The 21,867-nt window shown below is 39.0% G+C and overlaps 1 protein-coding gene and 1 pseudogene across 1 annotated transcript in view; both read right to left on the bottom strand.

Annotated features, from left to right (window-relative positions):
- The window catches only part of LOC126376229 (luciferin 4-monooxygenase-like), a 72,176-nt gene that overhangs the window by 34,634 nt on the left and 15,675 nt on the right, over nt 1-21,867 (bottom strand). The gene's annotated exons all lie outside the window — the stretch shown is intronic.
- On the bottom strand, nt 869-19,867 carry LOC126376340 (luciferin 4-monooxygenase-like; annotated as a pseudogene).

The raw sequence follows: 21,867 nt of genomic DNA, 5'->3' as shown, positions 1-21,867 counted from the left end.
GCGCGAACGTCGCGGTCACGAGCACTAATATAATATATAATAATACTTTTTTGACAAATTAAATCGTCTCATTAAATGTCAAATATTTCGACAGGGTTCTAAAGTGGGATACATGATATTGTTCATGACTGTAAATAACTCTCACCCAGTTTAAATAGGCATTTAAATAGGTTACCTACTGTATTAAATGAAAGACATCTTGAAGCTTCACATACTTACAAAGAATATATTAATAATATACTTTATTATAAAAGCAGCCTTATCATAGCAGCGTTATCATAACAGCCTCCGTGGTCTAGTGGTTAGAGCGTTAGGCTTACGATCTGGAGGTCCGGATTCGATTCCCGATGGGGACATTGTCGAAATCACTTTGTGATACTGTTCTTTGTTTGATAACGACTTTTCAGGCTTGAATCACCTAAAGTAAGATGATTCCGTGCTTCGGAGGGCACGTTAAGCCGTTGGTCCCGGCTATTAGCCGTAAAAACACCTCCACTAACCCGCATTTGAGCATTAGAGCAGCGTGGTGGAGTATGCCACTCTCCCTCCTGTTGATTGTGCCCAGCAGTGGGATGTATATAGGCTGTTTATGTTATGTATACTTTATTATTTCATATGACTAAATGTAACATAATAATCAGTAATGCACATCACTGACTCGTAGGATCCGCGCCAGCCCCAACAGTATCCTGAGCATGATTGTAAGTAGGCTGGACTGTCCGTACATGACTCATTGCTCCATGAGTCACTTGTACAGGAGCAGTAAATAAATGTCTTATTTTTATTTATTTGTATTGTGTATCTATGTAATACTAATATTATTGAGTAAGAAATCATTGTTACTAACAACCTGGGTCCAAGTTACCCGTAATATATTTTTTTTTAATAATATCATGCAACTATTTTTACATTGGGTGGGTTAGCTCGCTGGTTTTATTTTATTTTTGAGCAGGTAGGTTACCCTACTATTCTATCCTATCCTTGTTAATTTGTAACACCATTTCTTTTAGTCTTCTGTAGTTAACTTTTGTAGTTGCTGTCACAGGTACATTGTCCAAAAACACAACTCCGCCTCGCAGCCACTTCGTCTCGTTGAGGGTTTCTGAAATCATTAAGTATTTACTAATTAGAAAAAAACCTAATACAGCTTAGGCGATTCTCACATAGCCCCGCATGATGCAGCGTAGCGCATGCGCGTGGATGCATTTTCTGTGTGTTAGACTGTGCGTGTTTTCTATACAAACGGAGATACTTACAAGCAACGGAAGAACACGCATCCACGCGATACGCTGCATCATGCGGGGCAGTGTGAGAATCGCCTCAGGTGTCATACCTCCGAAATATATTCGGGACTGCGGGTTGCCTACGATGTTTTCCTTCACCGCTGAGCATGGCGGTGAGGTATTATACTACGCACTTTTTACGGAGACGATAATCAAGTTAGAGTTGCATATGTCAAAACTAAAACTGGTACATTCAAACGACCCGTGGTTCGTTTATGTCCCCTCCCTCATTTAAATTAAAAACGCACCGCTTTCATTTCATTTATGGCTTTCTTGTTATGGGGTTAATTTTCATTTTGTTATATTTCGGCTTTATTGAAAGGAAACTTTTCAAGGTAGGGGGTGATATTTGAGCCACTCATTCTGTCTTTTTATATTTCTGTTAATACGCCTAGCTACCCAATGGAAACACACTAAAAAGACTTTATGATTTAAAAAAAAACAAATAATGAAATCTTTTTACTTCTTGTGTGTGTGAACCCCGACGGTGATAGTGACGTAATTAAGGCTTTTTGGCGGGAAACGGGAACGGGACAGTTGCTTTCTTCATTGAATAATCTAAATTGTTGGAAAGTAAAACGAAACGCCTTTGACTATTTAAGTTTAAGCAGTAATTCGTGTGTTGTAGTTTGCAATATCGGAACGCAATAATAGATACGTCGGACATGTCAGTTTGAATGTGTCTCCCTCTAATTCACAGGTAGATTGACTTTTTGCTGTTCCTCTCTCTCACACATACTGTCTGTTATATATGTCACTGTAGTATTATGATACGTTTTGTTTTATAACCTTTGTTAATAAAGCTATTAATTATTCTGCAATCCTTGTTTATTTTTCGCCCATAACCCTTCAGGTTATGGGCCCAGGGTGTAAATCCCTGTCGCGAGTTAATAGTTTTTGTATTTCTGAAAAGTAAAGTCAAAAATAGAACATAACCTCAAGTGCCGGTTCACGCAATCACGATGGCTACTAGCAACGACAAAAATTTGTTCCCGCTTGAAAAACTCAAAGGCATCCAGGACTATCACAACTGGAAATTTGCCATGAAGATGATATTGGTACACGAAGACTTATGGGAATGCGTGGAACCAACCTCAACCACAAAACCTGATGAGAAGAAGGACATGAAGGCATTAGCTAAAATATGTTTAGCGGTCCATTCATCAGCATATCCTCACGTACGTAATGCCACAGGGGCTAAAGTTGCTTGGGATAATTTGAAGAAGGCATATGAAGACAGAGGACTGTGCAGACGTCTGAGTCTGTTGCGTAGCCTCTTTGCCACTAAACTTGAGTCAAGCATGGAAACTTACTTGTCGACAGTTACAGAGATTGCCCAGCAACTAAGCGACATAGGATCTCCACTAGAAGATGACTTTGTAGCTGTGATCATATTGAGTGGTCTGCCGCAGGAGTATGACCCATTGATTATGGCGTTGGAAAACAACAACACAACCTTGTCGAGTGAAGTTGTCAAATCAAAACTACTACAGGAGTATCAGCGTCGTGATGACAAGGAAACGGTGAGCGCACTGATCATAAAGAAAACACTGAAATGTTTTAAGTGTAAGAAACCGGGACACGTGATGAGGAACTGTAATCAGAAACAAAATAAGAGTAAAGACAAAATGAAAATTGAGAAGTTTGATCAGTCCAAGGCTCTTATTTCTGCACTGTCAACGAATTTAAGAAGTGATGTTTGGTACGTGGACTCGGGGGCAACGAACCATATGTGTAATGATCGGACAGTTATGAGTGACTTTACTTCAAGCAAAGTGTTAAAAGTGAGCGTAGCTAATGGTGACGAGTTGTTAACTGCAGGACAAGGAAGCGTGAAAATTACTTTATAAGACTGCGTAAGGACTATAACTAATGTTCACTATGTTCCTAAGTTATCTCATAATTTGCTATCAGTAAGTGAGCTGACTCGTAAAGGATATACAGTAACATTTAATAGTAAGATGTGTAAAGTATTTGATCGTAGTGAGATTCTGGCTACAGCCACATATACTAATGGCGTTTATCAGCTGGATACAATAGGGTTTGCTCTAAGTTGTAGTTCACAGTCTAAGGGGAACACTAAGCCGAGTGTTCAGTCTCAGTGCTCTACAGAGAAGTCAGATACTGAGGAATGCTCGCAAGGTTCTGCAGAAGTCACAAAGGTCAGCCAGTGCCGATCTCGGGAGACTCAAGAGGTGTGGCATCGACGTCTGGCGCATTTGAATTCCAGGAGTATGTACCTAATGAAATCAGGTATGGTCATTGGAATTAATTATGATGATAATAACTATCATTCATGTGAATCTTGTGTTAAGGGGAAGCAATCTAGACTGCCTTTTCCTAAAAAGGCGCAAAGTAGATCAAATGAGGTTTTGGGCCTTGTACACAGTGATTTGTGTGATCCAATGCCATGTACATCTTATGGAGGATCTAGGTACTTCTTATTGTTTACAGACGACTTCACTAGGAGATCATTTGTTTATTTTCTGAAATCCAAAAGTCAGGTGTTAGAGCACTTCAAAAAATTTAAAGTTCTGGTAGAGACACAGACAGGGATGAAAATAAAAATGTTGAGAAGTGACAATGGTCTTGAATATGTGAATAATCAATTTCAGGCTTATTTGGAGCAGCACGGGATCATTCATCAAAAGACCGTCCCGTACTCACCGGCCCAGAACGGAGTCAGTGAGAGAGCCAACAGGACAATTGTCGAGAAAGCCCGGTGTATGCTGCAGGATGCCGGTATGGATGAGCGATATTGGGCTGAAGCTGTGCAGACAGCCGTGTATATAAAAAACCGGACACCAACAAAAGCCGTGATGGGAGCCACTCCACTGGAGAAATGGACGGGAAAGAAGGTAAATGTCAGTCACTTTAAAATATTTGGGTGCAAGGCATATGCAATGATCCCACACAGGAAGAAATTGGATCCTAAGAGTAAACAATACACATTCATAGGTTATTGTGAGGAAACTAAAGGCTATAGGCTTGTAGACCCAGAGTGTCCTACAGCAGTGATAGTTGCTCGAGGTGTTGTTTTCTTTGAAGATAAATTTAATTCAAAGGGCACAACAGGAGTAGAAAACGCAATGTTGCATATTGAAATTGGAGACCTGATTTCTCCTAAACTGTCAAAACCGAATATTGACAATGTAGCGCAACAATCGCCGAGCCAATTTAGAAGTGAGACAGAGTCATATGATGAGGATCAGTCAGAAACTGGACCTGATGATAGTAGTTTATCTGATGACTCATTATCTAAGCCAAATCAGAGAAGACAAGAGCTCTTTATATCAAATGACACTGACTCACATGTTGTAAGTCTGAATGAATCATATACAGAAAGTTCAGATGATCCTTTGGATGAAACATACATTCCAGGGAGGTCATCCTACGACACGGAGGAGACCTTGAGCTTCCAGAGTCTGCCCGACGACAGCGAGGAGTACGCTGGTATGGCGACAGGAGTGAGCTGCGGAAATGTAAGCGATCCAGAGACAGTGAAGGAGGCGTTAAGCGGCGTAGATGCCGACAAATGGTATGAAGCGATGAAAGATGAGTATGACTCATTTGGTAAAAATAATTGTTGGACTTTAACTGAGTTAAAGAAAGGCCAAAAACCCGTAAAATGCAAATGGGTTTTTAAAATCAAACGAGGCTTAAATGGAAAAGTATTAAAATATAAAGCACGATTGGTCGCCAAAGGATTCACACAAAAATATGGGATCGATTATCAAGAAACCTTCGCTCCTGTAGTGAGGTATTCAACAATCAGGATGCTGTTTGCAATTGCAGTAGAATATGGCCTTGACATCGATCAATTGGATGTTAAAACCGCATTTTTGAATGGTGATCTACCAGAAGAAGTAATGATGGAACAACCAGAAGGATTTGTTGTAAAGGGGAAGGAAAACCATGTTTATAAGTTAAATAAATCCATATATGGGTTAAAGCAAGCTGCATAATGCTGGTATGATAAGATAAATGAGGTACTGACAAAGAAAATGTTTTTTCGAAAATCATCAGTTGAACCTTGTGTTTATTTTAGATATCAACAAGAGGAGCTGATAATCATTGCTTTGTATGTCGACGATATTTTAATATTTTCATCCTCCGAGAAGAAAAAGAAAGAAATCAAGGACCAATTAATGAAAGAATTTGAAATAAAAGATTTGGGAATGGTTCATGAATTTCTAGGCATGAGAGTATCAAGAGAAAAAGGAAATGTTATCACTCTTGATCAAACTGATTATATAAAATCTGTTTTGAAAAGGTTTCAGATGGAAAACTGTAAACCAACATCTACCCCAATGGAAGTTGGATTGAAGCTAACGAAGGCAGAAAAGAAATCTGAAAGTAATCAATATAGAAACTTAATTGGATGTCTTATGTACATTGCTGTTTGTACGAAGCCTGACATAGCTCATTCAGTAAGTTACCTGTCACAGTTCAACGACTGCCACTCTGATGCTCATTGGAAGGCTGCAAAGCGTGTACTTAGGTATGTAAAAGGAACTGCTAATTATCGTCTCAGTTACGAGAAATCCGGCCTCAACGTGAAAGGATACGTCGATGCAGACTGGGCTAGTTGCGAAGTCGATAGAAAATCGTATACTGGGTATGTATTTAAAATTGGAAATTCTGTAGTGTCTTGGGAAAGCCGCAAACAGAAGACCGTCGCCTTGTCGAGCACTGAGGCTGAATATATGGCTCTCTCTAATGCATGTAAGGAGTCATTATTCATACGAAACTTTTTTAGAGAATGTTTAGGCTTAGACTGTGTAACTACTTTGTACAATGACAATCAATCAGCCCAAAAATTGAGCGAGAATGCAATGTTCCATGCTCGTACTAAGCATATTGATATTCGTCATCATTTTATCAGAGATGTTATTAAAGATAGGATTGTTAAAATTGAATATCTGTCTACTGATAATATGACAGCTGATTTGCTCACGAAACCTTTATCTAAAGCTAAGTTTGGTAATTTTATATCTCATCTTAATTTTAGGTCTTATCCATAGTATTTTTTTTATGGTCTTATTTTGAAAGGCTCTGTGTACCTTGTAATTAAAAAAAAAAGTGTAATTATGTTTTTATTTTTAACTTTAATGTCATGTTGTTCATGTACTGTTTATAGTTATGTTTGTAGACGCATACCTAAACGTGTGATAAGCCTTGGCGTTTTATTTTATGGGCAGGTGTTGGAAAGTAAAACGAAACGCCTTTGACTATTTAAGTTTAAGCAGTAATTCGTGTGTTGTAGTTTGCAATATCGGAACGCAATAATAGATACGTCGGACATGTCAGTTTGAATGTGTCTCCCTCTAATTCACAGGTAGATTGACTTTTTGCTGTTCCTCTCTCTCACACATACTGTCTGTTATATATGTCACTGTAGTATTATGATACGTTTTGTTTTATAACCTTTGTTAATAAAGCTATTAATTACTCTGCAATCCTTGTTTATTTTTCGCCCATAACCCTTCATAAATAATTAATACGAAGTGGTGTTTTGTGGTTAATGATCGCATTAAGTTAGTTGAAAGACATTCGCGAGTGTTATTATATTGGAGTATTCAATAAACAAAGTATATCTGCCTATTTTCGCTTCGTGGCAGGAAGCCGCTTCATAACTCAAAAGTTTATGCGGACTTTTGAGTTAATTCGTTTGGGGTTCGGAGTAGGAGTCTACTCCGAGGGTGGGGGCTTAGGTTTCATCATCATCATTTTTCATCATTTCATCAATCATCAAGAAAAAAAATACGTAAGACATGGCTGTATGGGCATAGTTCCCTTTGCCTTACCCTTCGGGGAAAACCAAACAAAAAAAAAAAGTAACGTAATTAATAATCCAAACATGAATTCGAAAACAAATTTGAAATTCACTGCCTTCGGACCACGTAGGTATATAACATAACATAAGCTCCCACTTACTCTCTTAGCTCTTACTTTATCCCAATGATGTAGTCAGAGGTACATCCATCGCAAGATGAACTAAGTACCCACACCACACCGAGCTTTCTGTTAGACCAACGTGATAGCTCATCTATATTGTTTTTGAGGAACGTCGCCTGGAAAGTGCCTCATTGCTAACCTTCGACCAGTTTTTTGATTTTCTGGGCAGTGACGTCATGTCCGGTGCGGCACACGACGCAGGCGACGGGCAGGTCCCCGCACTCCGGGTCCGGTATCCCGGTCACAGCCACGTCCAGCACGCCTGGATGCTGTCTGATCACGCCCTGGATCTCTGCTGGGGAGATCTGAAAATGAATGGAAGAATAGAATAGATAGGTTAGGTTAGGTTAGTTTGGACACAGAGCGGATGAATATAAACAAATGCAATATATAAAAAGTAAAAATTGACCATTCAAAATGTAACTATGTTACCTACTGAATAAAGATATTTTTGAATATGAATTTGAATTTGAAAGCGAAGGTTGGTGAAAGGGCTGGCAGAGCAAGACCTAGAAGGAAGTACATTGACCAAATTTTCAGTAAGATCTACTCTGAACTGAATTGCGTGTATGAAACGATTGATGAATGTGTAGGAAGCAAGAGCCAGTATGTCAGGATCAAAGCAAATGTCTCGAACTGTAATCAGTTCTCGAATATAAATAATAAAATTCATAATAATATTAAAATGCATCGTATCGATTTTATTTTTACTCGAGTGAGTAATCGATTTGTAGGTTATTTATGTCATATCATAACAATACTGGCCAGAAAAAAGTTGATGCTTTTGGCGGGCTGTCATTACGAAAAAACTAAATAATTTTCAGAGAACAAATGAAAGTGCATTAGAACAGAGAACAGAAATCAGTGAACATTCAGATTATTCAGAAACAGAGCAGCGCAGAAATAATAGTGTATTTTCAGATATAACAATCAACAACAGTTTACCAGACTTCCTGTCGATGCGCAGGAAGAATATTCAGTTAAGTCTTATAATACTTATATATTTTCCTAATTACTTAGATATCAGTTATGCTATAGGTATTTGTATTATTTGGTATAAATCGACAAAAGGAACAAATGAAATTGCATTAAGAGGAGAGAATAGAAATCAGTGAATATTCAGATTATTCAGAAACAGATTAGAGAAGAAACAGTGTGTTTTCAGGTATAACAATCAACAACAGTTTTATCAGACTTCCTGTCGATGCGCAGGAAGAATATTCAGTTAAGTCTTATAATACTTATATATTTGTCCTAATTACTTAGATATCAGTTATGCTATATTTGTATTATCCGATACAAATCGATAAAGAGAACAACATACAGTAAACAGTAAAACGGATAGTAAAACAAACAGTAAAACATTGCAGTAGGTAATATCGTTGTGGTGATTTATCAGGTAATCAGATGAATTTATCAAGGCAATCAGGTGGACAGGGATGGCTGTAAGGGGCGGTTGGAGGCCATTCGCGGGGTTTCACCCCATATTCAAACATCGTGGGTTTTTTACTCTATATTCAGACAGCTATGGGCACGTTGTCCATTTGTGGGTATTTTGCCCCATAGGTATTAATATAATTAGGAAACATTCTAATCACATATTCTAACATCGTGGGTTTTTTACCCTATATTTAGACAGCTATGGGCATGTAGCCCATTTGTGGGTATTTTGCCCCATAGGTTTTCATATAACTATGACACATTTCAGTTTTGGAATGTGATTCAGAATTCAGATAATTCGTGACCTTACATGATTATGTATGGTTCACGACAGCAAATGTAATTCCGTAGTTTCTGCTGACCCCGGTGGGAAATAAGCGTGAGTTTATATATATTTATGTATGTAGAGTAGATATTTACAGAAACAGTCAATATAAGTCCCAATCCTGGGTACAAGGCTCCTCTCTATCAATCGGAGGGGGTCTGGAGCATACTCCACCACGCTGCTACACTGCGGGTTGGTAGAGGAATAGATTTATCTGTTCTTATAGTATAAGCTTCTAGGGAAAGTCCTGCCTCTCGGGTAAAAACCCCACATTTTATCTTCTCTCTCCACCCTTCATGGTCTTCATTGGACTACCCACCGAAATGGTCACACTACACTGTCTGTAATGGTGTATATGGCTATACATCCCTTGGGTGACAACACTGGTCCACAACTCTTGACTCTTCGTTGGAGAAGATAGTTTTATTAATTTTATATTACTTTCGAATTTCTCTCAACAGTGAAGCTGCATGGGGTATGCTTCCTTTCTTCTCCACCTACAGCGTGATAAAGCTGTTTATATGTATGCTCAGCTAACCTGATGATTCTTATATTTGAGCAGCAACTTGATGCGCTCCACGAAGAAGAAGTTCCAGTGCTCATCACGGTAGAACATGTCTCCAGTCTTGAACCAGATGTTTCCATCAGCGTCTTTTGCGAAGGATTCCGCTGTAGCATTAGGGTTGCGGTAGTATCCCTTGAAAAAGGAAAGAGGAAACGTTAACTACATTTCGAAGTGTGGGTGCAAATATCGTTTGCAAGATTATGGTGCAACTATGTGGGTGGTTGCTGGTATATATCCTTTCCAGCCGTATTCGGCCATGGCAACAAGTCTCCAATCTAGGAACGCCTAAGATGCGCTCTTATATGACTGACGTTACCGATCTTAGCAGTGAATGTACGGCCCCCTGAATGAACTACAATCCAAAGGTGGCTTTGAAATATCTTTTCAGCTTTGTGGAAATGTCCTTTCCTTTGGACGACGGGGTCTTCTTCTTCTATCGTGTGGCTTGCAATGTAGATTACCAAGCCCATCAACCCTGGTGTCAGGGTTACTATTGAACCGCCAAAGGCCCCTAACATGGCTCATGTAACGACTACTAACTTGCATCTAACTTACATTGTAGTAACTGGGCCCAACGGTTTAACATGCCTTCCGAAGCATGACTCATCCTATTTACATTCCGAGGCATAGATCAAGACATTTAAAAGAGAGTCAGACTATTAAACTCTGTCATTGATTTGTCACAAAAATTACTTTGAGAACCCTGGTTTGATTAGGACGTTGCAGGTTGATCACGTGATTATCCGAAAGTGAGATGATTTGTACTTCAGAAGGCTTGTTAAACTGTTAGTCCCGATTCACTATGTTAGCCCTGGTTCGGTTAGGACATTGCAGGCTGATCACCTGATTGTCCGAAAATAAGATGATCCGTGGTTCGGAAGATACGTGAAGCCGTTGGTCCCGGTTATTGCTTGATGATACAAGTAGACATAGACTACCACAACCGGAAAAAAATAAGAACATAAGATAACATAAGCTTACGACTATATCCCAATTGGGGTAGTCAGAGGCATCGCGCCAATTTTCGCGTGTTTAGTGACCGACTATTACATGAGCCATATCAGAGACTTCGGAGACAGGCGGGACTTTGGTCTTTAAAATATCAAAAGATCCTTTAAGTCTTACCGTAAACACGCTTGGTCCTTTCAACCACAACTCTCCACGTACATTAGGTTCTAAAATAACTTCGTTAGTCGTAGGATCCACTAGCTGTAAATAAATAATAGAACCATGTTTTTAAAATAATAGTTAGTCGTTAAAGTTTATGAACTTTTATGAGAAAGAGTGAAGGAATATATCGGCTAAGCGACTCTGCCTTCTTCTACTTCTTGAAGCTTAGGCTTTGAGCGTTAAGGCCGCCATTTACCATGTCCTAGTTAAGAGTCTTTTGTAAATATTTCTTTTTATTTTGGTGCAATAAAATGTTAGTATTTGTGTATTTGTATCATTTCATCCCCTTTGGGAAGTAGGGCACGAATAACAGATTTCCACTCCTCGCGATCTTTTGCAGCCTGTCTTTTTCACTCTAAAAGGGTAGATTGGCTAAGCATTTATTCTTAGGTACGGTCTTTTTATATTAGCTTGTCTAAAGATACGAAACGTATAGCAACATGGATTGATATGAAATCGACTTTATTTTCTATTTTGTGAGTTTGTAGAAACTGTCTGTTCACTCTTAAGGAGGCTTAGATACTTGTATATATACTAAAGATTATTAATATATACACTTACACACTACACACACTTACACACACTTATATATACTTTTGTTATTGTTTTTTTATTATTATTAGGATTGGGGTTATTAGATTTTATCTATCTACTTACTCTGTGTTGCAAATGAGGTGCCATTCTTCCGTTGGATGCTGCTGGGGAGTTGTCCCATACACCCGCCATATTGCCAATCTCAGACATTCCATAAGCATTTATTACAGCAGTATTTGGAGCTAGTTGCTGCAAAAATACAAGATTTTATTACTCATACAGGGTGTTAGTGCCATCGGAACGAAAACTTGATTATTCAGACTATGATTCTGAGTTGATACAAAGTGGAATTTCCCGTCGCAAAAGTACGAAACTGAAAATAATTCAAAAAAGCCACTAAAATTTTCATGAATTTTCCGACCGGAAATTCCACTTGATATCAACTCAGAAGCATAGTCTGAATCATCCCCCAAAGTTTTCGTTGCGAAACGTACCTGTACGTAGTTATACATTGTGTAAGTGATGTCGTAATGAATATTGAGGGAAATGATTCGGCTCATGATTCTGAGTTAATATCATGTAGAATTTTCCATCGCAGAAGTAAAGAATTGAAAATAATTTTAGAAAACACAAAATAAAATCACGAATATTGCGAGTCAAGTTAAACTCAGAATCGTGATCTGAATCCCTTAGTATTCGGTACGGTGTCACTAACGCCCTGTATAAATAAATTCACGCTCGTTATTCCTAATAACACCTATTAATACGAAGGCTTAAAATGGATTGTAATGAACCTTGTAGTGATAGGAAAAAAAAAGAATTTTCCATAGCAAAAGTATGGCATTAAGGGGCCGTCCATTAATCATGTGATGTTTTTTTTCTCATTTTTGACCCCTCCCCCTTGGTGATACATGGTGAGGTTCAAGACTACCCCCCCTATATGGGATACCATATCACGTGTATTGTTTAGTGATCTTTTACTATTCGCCCACTTCATAAATTCTTCTTTGACAATATATTTTTGCACGCGTTTGCCGAAAAAATAAATACTCGTGATATATTACTACACCCCCCTGCCCCCTTATGATATTCGTGATTTTTTCATGGACCCCCCTCCCCTCTCGAGCCTCGCATGATTAATGGACGGCCCCTAATAATATTGAAAATAATAAAATAAGAAAGCGATTTTTGCGACGGAAAATTCCACTTGACATTAACTCAGAGTAATGAACTGAATCACCTCCCTCAGTATTCGGTCTAATGTCACTAACACTGTTAATCTGTCAGACTTTTTCAAAAGCGTTGTGTGCAAATGATTTTTGATCTTGGTTTTCTTTTTGTTTTGTTTTTTCTTTTTTTTCTGTGTATTGATTTCCGTGTGGTTTCTGTCCTGTGTTGAATGTAATGTACCTGTCCGTCTGTGTCTGTGGTGTCCGGAAGTAATAAATGTTTCTTTCTTTCTTTCAAATAGGCATGGAAACAAACCTTCGCTTCGTTGATTAAACTCTCTGACACTACGCTCCCCCCGATATACATGGTCTCTAGACATGAAAAATCGCATTCTTCACGAGCTTTCATCAGAGAGGTCAGCATTGTAGGACTCGTACAAATGAATGTTGGCTGGAATAAAATTAAGAATAACATAGGTAACATACACACACCAACCCGCAGTGGAGCATCGTTACATAAACAGCCTATACACGTCCCACAACTGGACACATCTTCTATCGTGTGGGTTGTGAGGTGGATTACCAACCTCATCAACCCTGGTGTCAGGGTTATTATTGAGCCGCCAAATGCCCCTGACATAGCTCATGTAACGATTACATGGTCCCGGTTACTACAAATTATTAAGTAGTAACCGGGACCAACGGCACACACTCCAACCGGAGGGGATACCAGAGTTGTGGACTCTGCTCCACTGCGGGTTGGTAGAGGTGCTTGGGTTTATAGTTCGGGACCAACGGCTTACCTTGCCTCCCGAAGCAATGAGGTGTACTATTTAATGTGTGAGTGATATCCAGCGGAGGTGTAGTTCTGTGTAGATTATTGACTTTGTTCTACCTTCTTGTAACCGTCTTATAAAACCAGGCGGTCTATATCGGGCCAACCGTTTGAAGAAAATATTTATTTTTTATTAAGTATAATAAACTTTTTGGAGAAAATAAAATATTTTAAAAGGTATAAAATAAGCGTAAAATACTTATCCGAACATTGTTAAGTAGCCAATTAAACTTATAACCAATAATAATGTATATTGTATGTGTATTAAAATTTATAATGCCTTACCATTTTCTATAAAGGAGCTACCATTGCCAAAGTTTAAAAGTAAATTAAAAAAAATCTTATTTACCATACCTTTTATTCAATGAATGAATATTTAAATTTAAAGTCACAACCGTTTATTTAAATTAAGGTTAATTGTTTTTTTGTGTATTTATAATATCTATTGTTATTTTTTTAAGATTTATTAAGGATTATATTTAAAGCATGTTCCTTTAATTATAAATTATTTAATATTAATATTCGCACGCTGTATGGTTGAGTGATGGACGTTTTTTGTTACAATATATATTTAAGATCTTTTGTACCACTCTAGAAGAGCTCGGTGACGCAGCGGTAAACGCGATTGTTGAAATTAAGCAACTTTCGCAAAGGCCGGTCATAGGATGGGTGACCACAAAAAAAAAGTTTTCATCTCGAGCTCCTCCGTGCTTCGGAAGGCACGTTAAACCGTTGTTCCCGTATTAGCAGTCGTTAATAACCATCAATCCGCACTGGGCCCGCGTGATGGTTTAAGGCCCGATCTCCCTATCCATCCATAGGGAAGGCCCGTGCCCCAGCAGTGGGGACGTTAATGGGCTGATGATGATGATGTACCACTCTAGAGCGAATAAATTTTATTTCATTTCATTTCATAACGCCTTGTCGCGTAGTGTCGTGGGCTAAAAAACGGCATAAAAGTATGATTTAATTTTGTGTTTTATCCAAACTCACCTTATAAGTTCTGAAGAGGTAATAAACATACTTCTGGTCTACAGGCTTCGAAGATTGCACTCTGGTGATCCTCAAAAGCGCAGAAGCGTGATACATCATGATGGCTGATAACCATTGTAGGGGAGACAGGACCAAGGTTCTTGCAGTTGGCGTCGGGAAACTGGTAAATCTCATCCTGAATAGGTTACAAAGAAAGCAGGCTTTACTGATGTTGCTAAAGTCATTTTATAACTGCTTTTTTTACTCTTCTGTCTTCTTACTAACTATCTAGGAATTGTTACTAGCCAAACTACTAAATTGTATAACTTTTTTTAAAAAAAAACAACGTCTATAGCCTTTTGCCGAGGTTTTTCTTGCAGCTTCTTTTCCCCGGCTATACAGGTTGTGAGAAGCTGCAGTAGTTTTAGGCGGATGAGACGTTCGTTATGTAAAAAACGACGAGTCAAAGTGTCACTATATTACCTACTGAATAAAGATATTTTTAAATTTGAATTTATACCTTCTATATCTGTTTTATACTATAAAGGTATTATGTGTGGGAGTTGTGAGGTTGAGAACACTAATCTTGGGGGCCTTAGCCAAGTTGCAAACCATTAGAAAAATCTACTATTTTTGTACAGTCATGAGCAATAACATTTACCCACTTTAGAACCCTGTCGCACTATGATATTTGACATTTAATGAGACTTACGGTTTAATTTGTCAAAAAAGTTAATGTGACATGGTTTTAAAGTGTTTACATATTAGTACTCGTGACCGTACGTAACTTATTGTACGGAATAGAAGAAAGGCCAAGCGATCGCGAAACGCGCGCCATACAAGTATGAGCAAACAGTTCATACTTCACTATTTCCTCGGCTACTCGCCCATTGACGAGCCGTAATTATGGTAGGTATGTCGATCTCTGCAATGCATCATACCTATGCCCGCGCGCTGTGAAGTCTACCTACCAATGTTAATGTTACATTTTGTTGCGATGATTGTTGGCATTCTATTGCTTATTACTTAATATTATTTATATTCTTAGCTGCTATAAATGAGAACGTACTGTACTCTCATATTACCATCTACATTCATATAAATTGTCGCTGTGTGATATAGGTTGGCTGTGTGGGTATTATTAATACTCCATTCCTGATTGATAATGCCAACATAGTTAACTTTTCAAAATAGTTCTCAATGTATGTGTCATAAATTTCCGTATGGCTTTATGGCCGGCGAAATATTTGTACTAAATTCATTCTTGTAAGTATTGTTAGACTGTGTCTGTAATACTGTAATCTATTAATGTGTAATAAAGACTTTTGAAATCAATCAATCAGTTCATACTTCAACTTTACACTCCACTTGTCCGCAAACTTTACGACGCACGGAGCTCCGCGACAGTACCTATATTAAAAGGTCGTCTTGCGCATTATAACCTGCTAAATGCTTTGATGTCTCTTTTTTCTTAAGTTGTTTTTTTTTTCTAATCTTGTTATTAAGTTTTACACGTGTGGTGCGGTACACGCACTAAACAACTGTATGATATAATTTTGTACCTACCTAATTACTTAATAATAATATTTAGTTAGTTGTTATAATATTATAATAAGGCACCTAGTGTCGCCTCTTTTATATTGCCGTGCCCTTGCAGGGCGTCACATGTACCTTTTTACTATGTTCCACCTTAATTTATGTTTGTGACTAACATGGAAGGAGATCCCTCCTCGTCACAGGATAAACTAAAACCCTAAATAAATAATAATGAAATTGCAGCCTATCACATAAAATACACATAACCGGTAAAATGACTATGAAATTTGAGAAGCAGTAGAGCTATCGTAGTTATCTGTTTGCAGTAGTAGTAAAAGAGAGCGGGGTTGAACCGGCGACAGCGGTTCTCATACAAAATGCGTCTATATACCATGCCTTATTGTAGATCTGGTGGCATTAATTGAAATTAAAAACGACGGTGATAGAAATGTGTGGGATTGATTCCTGTAGACATCATCCAATTTTTTGAAATAAATAAATAAAAAAAATAAAAAAAAATTTTATCTAATGTCATTTTCCCACCCGCCGAAAAGGAAAGGGACGGGTAATCGACAGGCATAAAATGTAAGGAACACACGTCAATTTTAGGCAGGAATTTTAAAAACCCTACAATTTTTTTGTATTGTAATAACCCGACATAATTAAGTTACAGCATATGTCAAACGGGTTCTAAACTTATCAGCGAGATGTCTGTTTTATTCGCCCGGGTTATTGATTTATTTTAAAATTAACAGTCGTCAATCGTCTGTCCCTTTCCTTTTCGGCGGATAATAAAATGACGGGTATAACTTAAAATAAAATTAGGTGTCTGCAGGAATCGGGGCCAAAGTCCTTACCACAGGCAGTAGTTAGAGACGACTATGTTCTTATGGGTAAGCATGGCTTGTTTTGGGAGTCCAGTTGTACCACTAGTTGATATCAATAAGGCGACAGTCTCCTCTGGATCGAAGTCACTTGCTCTGAAATGAATAAAAACGATATATAATGTCTCTTTCGCTCTATCAGTATATAGCTTAGTACGAAAGAGACGAAAGATATGTTACTCCAATTATGCTATGTTCTATGTTTTTAAAGGAATTCCTTAGTCTCGAGTTTTGAAACTCCTGTTCAAGTACTCCTGTGTATTGGGCTTGGTCCTCAAACGGGTGGCGTCGGTTCGAACCCCGGTACCCGACTGCTTCAATACAAAGGACAGCCTCACAAAGTGATTCCGAAAATGTCCCCATCGGGAATCGAACCCGGATCTCCAGACCACAGATGCTGTTTAATAGTAATAAACATACATTTTTATTTTGCGATGGAAAATTCCGCTTGATATTGACTCAGAATCATGATCTTACTTTATAATTCGGACTATCAGTTGATCAACCTGCAATGTCCTAACCAAACCAGTGATCATAAAGTCATTATTGTGATATGCCTACGGGGATTCGAACCTGGGACCACCGATCGTCATACCCCAGCGGTCAACCAGTGTCTATAGAATCTGTTATGGAGTATTACAGTTGTCTTGCGTTTCATTTTTCCTTTCATGCGTTACTCAGCCTGTATTCACCCACTGTTGGGTATAGGTCTTCTCTCTTCCACGCCTTCCTTTCCAGTCCTGTGCCGATCTCACCCATTCCTTTCCGACATAGGTACCTAAAAATGTTTCTTAACACTTGTAAAAAAAACTCACTTAAAGCTTGCAACGGTGCTGTTTCCATATTCCAAAAGTTCTTTGAAATTGATGTACCTAGTTATCTGTTCTTACGATTGATTCTTCAGCATTTTTATCGAAGGCAACTACTTTACCATCTACGTTGGCCTTGTCCAGAGCCCACTGTATATCTGCGACTCTTTCCCCTTGACAGAAGACAAGCTTCGGCTTGTCAATGACAAATAAATCTTCAAGTTCCTCTGAAATTAAACAAAAGGATTTCATATTATCTAAGAGTCACTTTATGGTCTGGTGGTACACCAGCTTGTCCCTCAAACAAGGAGCGCTACGGACCGAACTACACTCGCCGTCCTGTAGTCAATAACGGCCTCCGTGGTCCAGTGGCTGAACGTTGGGTTCACGATACGGAGTCACAAAAATCACTTTGTGATCCCTAGTTTGGTTAAGACATTGCAGGCTCATCACCTGATTGTCCGAAAGTAAGACGATCCGTGCTTCGAAAGGCATTATGTTAAGCCGCTTGTCCCGGGTACTACTTACTGATGTAAGTGTGTAGTTGTTACATGAATCATGTCAATGTCAAAAACGGCTCAATAGTAAACCTGACACCAAGGTTGATGATGCTGGTAATCCAATTGCAGGCTGATCACCTGATTGTCCGAAAGTAAGACGATCCGTGCTTCGAAAGGCATTATGTTAAGCCGCTGGTCCCGGGTACTACTTACTGATGTAAGTGTGTAGTCGTTACATGAGTCATGTCAATGTCAAAAACGGCTCAATAGTAAACCTGACACCAGGGTTGATGATGTTGGTAATCCACCTCACAATCCACAAGAATTTGGTGGAATAAGCTCGTGTAGATCCCGGGCACACTCCCCGAAGTGCAGTCTGTGGAATACCAACATACTGGCGACGTTTCGCCGATGTGCTAAGGAGTGTAGCTACTGTCTTCCAACTGGGCTATCACGGCTCTGCCACGCGTGCCGGTTCGGTTTGGGAATTACTAATATGACTGTATGTATGAAATATGTAAAACCTACGAACTTTTGTTAAGTTGTCCATCAACAGGAGCAACAACAACTCCAGTGTAGAGGCCCGCGTAGTACGGAATGCAGAGGTCCAGGTTGTTTGGCGCCAACAGCACGATGACGTCACCACGGCGCAATCCGAGCTCCTTGAATGCGCGGGCGCACCGCACGCTGCGTTCTAAAACCGATTTGTTTGTCTCCGACTCGCCTGTGCCACCGTCAATCTGAAAGTTTACCCAAACATCATACTGTGATGTAGTGTGTTTATTGTATGTATATGTCATGGCCAGATCATAGAATTGATCATTTCATGATGTGCTCGGTCATATAATATCATTCGTTGGCCACATCATGATGTAGTTTGGCCAGATCAATGAATGATATGAGCAACTAAATGCATGATTACTTCATGATATGGCCAAAGGTTGGGAATCATATCGTAAAATTAGTAACATTATCCACCGATAGTGGCGCTGGTGTCGATTATATTTAAAACTTGATAGATATTATAATCGATGAATCAATGTAATTGTTAAATTTTTAATATCGAATAGGTACATAATTTTGAACCTAAGAAATTAATCGACTATTCGCATTTTTATTACACCACATAGCATGGACACCGCCTACATTATCGATATGGCCAAACGACGTTGATTGATATATTATTAAACGTTGACGTTTCAACGATATGGTCAACTTAAGTTGGCCATTTCATGAAATATGACCATTTCATGAAATGGTCGACCACATCATGAAATGATCAATTTTACGATCTGGCCACGACATATACATAACAATACGTACATAAACTCACGCACTTCTTTCTTTATTTCCCACCGGGGTGAGCAAAGACTAGACGCAAACATACATAGGACATATTACACACACATTAAACATACCTGCTGAATATGGTCCGGATCATCCTTAAGACTTCTCAGTATCAGCTTGCCCAGGTGGTACCGATCGCCTGGTCTTCCACTCTCCGCGACGACTCGCGCAGACAATTCACTCATAAAATGCTCGTACGCAGAATTTACATGTTTATACGGATACATTTTCAGCACTCTCAATACAAGTTTATAAGGAGACGTTGCGCTTTTTTGCTTCGCCGCGTGCGCGCCAACTCGAACGTATCCTGAGTGTGTTAGCAGGCCGGTGGGACTTCCGCTACTGCGACCCTGGATAATGAAATCAGATACGTAGAATGATATTCCAAACCAAACACAAAGACATTTGTCACAGAGTTAACAAATAAATTGTTTTCTACTACTTAATAATTTTAAGAAATTAATTCTTACGCACTTTGGAAGCAAACGTTCATCTGAATAGACAACTGTATTGACAGTGAGACGTTCAAGTATGATAACCCTATGTAAACTAATGCACATCCGTAAATTATTGACTATGATAAGGGTATAAGATAAGGATGCCCCATTTCTAACAGCTTTGTCATCATGAGAAGCATTTTCACGTTTCGTATCAATTACCATACATAAATACGGTTTACGGTTTTTTTGGTGAGTGACGACACCACGGAGCTGAGATCTCCCGAGAGTCGGTCAGACCCTCCGTCTCCGGCTTGCCTTCACTGGCCGGCCGGAGTGGACCCCAGCGGAAGCCGCAGGACTCTCACCTCTGGCTTGCCTTCATTGGCTGGCTTGAGTGGACCCATAGAGCTATGCGCTAGCAGGGTGGATGTGAAAGATGCATAAGTCGCGATTTGGTGAGGCGGGTAAACCGCCTCGCAGAAAGCGGTGACACCTCTCGACACCGTGAGCTGCTCACAACCATGTTGCAGCATTGCCGTCTAGTCGCGTGGGCTATAGGTGGTCCATCCAGTGAGTGGCTACTCACCGCCTGCTCATTGTATCTTTGTTATTAACATTGCTCGAGCAGGCGCCATAGTCCCCCCTAGCCCCAGTAACCCGGTCCGCTAACCCGCAACCCAATAGCCCAGTTCCCTTTGTTCCCATAATCTGCACTAGGTCTACACAAACCGGGGATTGTCTTTGGGTGCACTGTCATAGTGCATACAAGGATAAATGCCGGTTGGTGTCACAGTACATTTAGATTAAATTATCTTAAGGGGCCCTTACGTGTTGGCTTCGGCCCCACGCAAGCCGAGATATGGAAACTTCAAACATATTAATAATCGTTTATTTATTAAAAGAACACAGGTACAATTATAATAAAACATACAAAGTTTCATAACAATAACGGATTCCGGCGGTCCCTGCACTAAGCACTTATAATCACAGTTTATCATAAATTATTAATATTATCACATATTTACTTACTAGCTTTTCGCCCGCGATATGTTTGCGTGAACTTCGATTGTCGCGCGCGACATGTCTTTTCAATATCCTTTACATCCCCGTAGGGCGTGTTACAATGTATACAGGGTGTTAGTGACATCGTAACGAATACTCAGAGGGATGATTCAGACCATGATTCTGAGTTAATATCAAGTGGAATTTTCCGTCGCAAAATTCATGTTATTTTTTTAGTTTTTTTTAAATTATTTTCAATTCTATACTTTTGCGATGGAAAATTCCACTTGATATTAACTCAGAATAATCATATGAATCATCCCTCTCAGTATTCGTTACGATGTCACTTACACCCCATACAAGTACATACAGTAGCCATACAAGTAGGTATGGGTGTTAGTGACACTGTAACGAATACTGAAGGGGACGATTCAGACCATGATTCTGAATCGATATCAAGTGGAATTTCCTGTCGGAGAAGTCATAAAAATTTTAGAGCTTATTTAAATTATTTTCCGTTCCATACTTTTGCGACGGAAAATTCCACTTGATATCAACTCAGAATTATGGCCTGAATCATCCCTCAAAGTTTTCGTTACGATGTCACTAACACCCTGTATAATATAAACTATCTTTTCGTCCCAGAATTCGCAATCCGGTCGTGCAAATTCGTAAATCCCCCAAAACATCTTTCCTTCTATTCCGTGGGTGAACCCATCCATGAAAAGCATCCTACGTCATAGATAAACTCAATCAATTTCTATTTCTTAAATTTAATTTCTTGAATTGCCAGATACAGAAGAATGAAGAAATTGCCTGAACCAACACCACCTTTTGTCCTTTTCTGTATTTTAACATTATTATTTCTCTAAGTAATGTGCGCCCTTTTTTGTGTTTAATGAAGCTTTGTATTGCGTGTACGGTCACGAGTACTAATATGTAAACACTTTAAAACCATGTCACATTAACTTTTTTGACAAATTAAACCGTAAGTCTCATTAAATTTCAAATATGATAGTGCGATTTGTTCCTGATTCGTCATATTCCAAATTGGTCATCTTCCAAACACGACACTTTCCAAACTGGTCATATTCCAAA

Source organism: Pectinophora gossypiella, chromosome 20 (genome assembly GCF_024362695.1).
Source record: "Pectinophora gossypiella chromosome 20, ilPecGoss1.1, whole genome shotgun sequence".
Taxonomy (NCBI): domain Eukaryota; kingdom Metazoa; phylum Arthropoda; class Insecta; order Lepidoptera; family Gelechiidae; genus Pectinophora; species Pectinophora gossypiella.
This window is presented reverse-complemented; position numbering and strand designations above follow the sequence as displayed.